General features: G+C 55.5%; 1 long non-coding RNA gene across 1 annotated transcript; it reads right to left on the reverse strand.

Moving 5' to 3' along the window:
- Nucleotides 1–2,628: 2,628 nt before the first annotated feature.
- LOC311423948 lies at nucleotides 2,629–3,770 on the reverse strand. The gene is made up of 2 exons (XR_014685950.1): nucleotides 3,666–3,770; nucleotides 2,629–3,013 (listed from the first exon to the last, which is right to left on the reverse strand). It is a non-coding gene; the product is annotated as an uncharacterized lncRNA (long non-coding RNA).
- Nucleotides 3,771–4,519: the final 749 nt, after the last annotated feature.

Genomic DNA, 4,519 nt, shown 5'->3' on the forward strand with positions numbered 1-4,519 from the left:
CCATCAGTGTGAGACCTGTGCTGCAATCAAACGAGCCATGAGTGTAAAGTCTCCCTGGAATAGTGGGAGATGGCTTGGATTTCGACCTGGTGAGGTCTGGCAGATTGACTACATCGGACCACTTCCACAAACCCGCCAAGGCAAACGGTACATACTCACCATGGAAGAAGCAACTAATGGGTGGCTGGAAACATACCCTGTAAACCATGCCACGGCCCGAAACACTATCTTGGGCCTGGAAAGACAAGTGCTGTGGGATTGCACTCGTGGGATTGTCTTTGCCCAAGGTCCAGGGTATACCTGGTGGGCGATGCAGAAAGATGGGGATATCAAGTGTGTGCCTCAAAAAGATTTAACACTGGGAGAAAATTAATCTGTCATCCAAGTTATCTGTTGCAGGAAGACACTGCAGAACCAATGAAAGGTCAACTTTGCAAGGAACCGGGCAAGTGCAACAGTGATGTGAGCTAAGCTGGTGCTGGTGTCAAGAAAACCAACTTCGCCTGCCCTGAGTGACCACTTTGACAGATGATGGTGAAACCATCAACAGTTTTTTATGAGCATTTTGGGAAAAGACCTCTAGAATAAAGAGAAGTACAGACATAAAAATGCTTCAATGGACAGAAAACTATGGTGATGAGACCATCTATATACTAAACTGTACCTGATTGTGACACAAAAGTTATGGAATAAGGGGTGGAAGTTGTGTTGGGTCTGTCTGAGCTGGAGTCACCGTTTCCCTGCAGCAGCCCGCACAGTGCTGTACTCTGCACTCGTAGCTGGAACAACACTGAAATCACTCCAGTGTTGTGCCTATTGATGCATAGTGCTGGCACAGCATCAGGACTCTTTCCAAGTCCCCAAGAGTAGGCACAGGTGCCTGCTGTCCCGTGTTCCGGGGGTCCGAACTCGGGCTGCGTGACGCACGATCATCCCGCGGCCCTGGGCGCCGTTCTTGGGCGACGCATGTGCCAAGCGCACCGGGTTCCCGGTCCTTCCTCGGGCGGCACGTGGCTGGCTGATCCTATAATCTGGGCTCCGGTCTTTGCGATGCGTGTGCTGGACGCACCGGAGACCGTGTGGAACGTCGTGAGGTTCGGGGACGGCGATGCCGAGGCCCGTGTGTCCGGCCTCCGGCGGCGCGGGTGCCGGCTGTCCCGTGGGTCCGAAGTCGGGCGACGTGGGTGCCTGCCGAGCCGTGAAGCGGGATGCTGCTGTCTGCCGGCTCGGGGTCTGGCCGTCCCGGAATCCAGCAGGTTCGGTCTCTTGCGGAGCTGCGGCAGGCCGTCCTGCCCTCCCGGATAGCTCCTGCCGGAGGCGCGGGATGCGACCGTCCCGAGGTCGTAGGCTGCGGTCCTGGGCGACGCGTGTGCTAGCCGCAGCGGGGTCCGGGTCCGACTTTGGCTTTGTCAGGGACGGTGGTCCCGGGCTCCAGGTGTCCGGCCTCGGGCGGCGCGGCCGGCTGTCCCGTGTCCCGGCGATCAGAACTCGGGCGGGTTGGGGGTCGACTGTGCCGTGAAGCGGGAGGCAGCTGTCTGCCGGCTCGGGGTCTGGCCGTGCCGGAGACAGGGGGTTCGGTCCCGTGCGAAGCTGCGGCCGGCCGACCCGCGCTCCCCGTTTCTCTATCCCGGGGCGCGGAATCCGACCCTCGCAAGCTCCTGGGCTCCGTTGTCGGGAGACGCTTGTGCTAGTCGCAGCGGTGTGGCCGGCCGTCCCGATTCTCTGGGATCCGGTCTTGGGCGACGCTTGGGAGCCCAGAAGCACTTGGGAGCCCAGCTGCTAGGGACAGCCGGCCCCGCGCCGCCCGAGGCGGGACACCTGGACACCGCGACCGCCGGCCCCGAGAAGCCGAGTTCGGCCCCGGAGCCCGCTGAGTCTAGCACAAGACCGGTGCCCAGGGTTTCGGGACGGCCGGCCACCGAACCGCACGGGACCGAAAGCCCGCTCTCTGGGAAGCCGGCGGACGCCAGCCCCCCGCTTCACTGCACGGCCGGCCCCCACGCCCCCTGAAGTCGGATCCCCGGGACACGACATAGCCGGCCCCCGCTAGCCGACGGCCCCGGAATCGCCGTCCCCGAACCGTCCGATGTCGGACCCGGCACCCGGTGCTGCTTGCAAACGCGTCGCACAAGACCGGAGCACAGGGGCTCGGAAGAGCCAGCTCCCGCCCTGCCGGAGGCCGGACTCCCGGGCTATGTCCACATGTCTCTTCAATACTTTTAAGGATCGGGTCTCTTACCACTTCCCCCGGGCAGCCCGTTCTAATATCAAAGCACCCCTTCCATGAAGAAATGCTTATTCAGTATCGAGCTAGCCAGTGCTGGTAAACAGAGGTGTTTCTCCGTAGGGGTAGGGCTTGGCATTTCCCTCTCCTGAACTTCAAAAGGTTCCTGCCTGCCCCTATCTGCAGCCTGTCAAGGTTCCCCTGAATGCGCAGCCCCCCCATACAAGCGCCTTTTCCACAGAAGCCACCGACCACCCGCCGCCTCGCCCCCTCCCAATTTGGCCTGCCCCAGGGCGCCACCGACCACCAACCTCCTTGCAGCACCACGCCTCAGCATCCCGAGCTATCCCGACAGCTTCCACCCATCGGGAGGTCCCACTTGTAATAAATGACCGAGTCCCAAATAGGCTTACAATTAATGTTTATGATTTATTAAAGGAATAGAGGTAAGCAAGCAGCGCTGGGTGCGCCAGGAGTCTCTGCTCCACCAAGACGCACACAAGTTACATCAGGCGGCTGGTTTTTATGCTGCTAGGCTAATACATATTCATTACTACTTCTACAAAAGGCAGGGTTATTCTAATTAGTTCCCAGAATCCAAACCCTCCCACTGGTGCAGGCGTTATCAGTCTCCGGTGGTCCCTCTGGGGGCCGCTCGTACTGAAGGCTCGTAGTCTTCCTCCCAGGCTTTGTCCTTTGGTCGTTCTTCAGCTTCTCCCCTCCCCTTATTTAGTAGTTGCTGGGCCAGATGTCAGAAAGCTGTGTCTCGTGCAATAGTCCGCACAGGCACTGCATAGCAAACACACCAAGTAACATTGACTTCAGTTACTCGCAACAGTTACTCACCTGATAAAGAACTGCATGCAATAAAGGCACCAAGTACTACATTATTCTAACAGATCCTACTAGCTGTTACCTCAAAAAGATGTGCGTACCCCTCGCTACTTGGAAACGCATCAGTCCATAAACTCTAATCCACCTGAAGAAGCCTGCAACTGACCGAAGGAAAAACAAACACCCCAAAGAGCAGCCCAAGCAGAATGAGCTCTCTGAGGGGATGCCTGGGACTCACATACCATGTGGCCCCGACTAGCACCCAAACCCAATCACCTGGGAAGGGTAGGGGCAAAGCACAAGGAAGTAGGAAGAGAGCAGCAGCAGCAGCTGTGGTGTGTGTTTTTTTTTTTTTTTTGTGTGTGTGTGATTTTTCTTTTTATTTTTTAATCAGTTTTAGCTCAAAAGCATGCATAGTGCAGACAAGAGAACTAGGGTGTTTCTAGAAGCAAAAATCCCCATGCTTTTGCTGCAGCTTTCAATATTAAAAGACATTATGACCAAGCAAGTAATTGGAACTCTTCCAACTGGAATTAGCTCAAACTTTTATTTACGTATAAAGAAAAAACTAGGAGTAGAACATCTGCTCCATCTTTTCCTCTCTCACCTTGCCATAGGCAGCTCTGGCTGTGACGTCCCAGATTGCATACTGCGTTTCAGCTTTAACAAATGAAAACCTTTACCCTAACCCTTATCCTAACCATTAGCTTACCCTTATTCTTACCCTAAACCTAACCCTAATCCTTACCCTACCCTTATACTTACCATTACTCTATCCTTTACCTTAACTCTTACCCTTACCCTAACCCTTACCCCAACCCTTACCCTAAACCTAACCCTTTCCCTAAACCTTATCCTCACCCTAAGCCTTACCCTTAGCCTTACCTTAACCCTTACCTTTGCCCTAACCCTTACCCTAATCTGAACCCAAATCCTAACCCTAATACCCTCACCCTAAGCCTAACCCTTATCCTAAGCCTAACCACAGTCCCAACCCCTAACCCTTACCCTAACCCTCTAAACCTACCCCTAACCTATCCCTAACCCTAACCCTCTAAGCCTAACCCTAAACCACTAACCCTAACAATAACCCCCAACCCCAACCCTCACCCGAAACCCTAACTCTAGCCCCAGCCCTAGCCCCTAACCCTAACCCTGGTTCCCGAGAACTACATCTCCCGGTATGCTCTGGGCATTCAACATGGCCTCCCGGAAGTCCCGAATCCGAAAACTACATTTCCCGGCATACTCTGGGTACGCAACATGGCCTCCCGGAAGTCCGGAGTCCCGAGAACTACATCTCCCGGCATGCTCTGGGCACACAACATGGCCTCCCACTGCCGGAAAACTACACCTACCAGCATTCCCTGCACAGCCAGCATGGCCAATCACAGGCCGAGTGCTCGAGAACTGCATTTACCAGCACTCACTGGAACCCTCACCGCCCTTACAAAAAAAGCC

This window comes from Aythya ferina (assembly GCF_964211825.1).
Source record: "Aythya ferina genome assembly, chromosome: 26".
Lineage (NCBI taxonomy): Eukaryota > Metazoa > Chordata > Aves > Anseriformes > Anatidae > Aythya > Aythya ferina.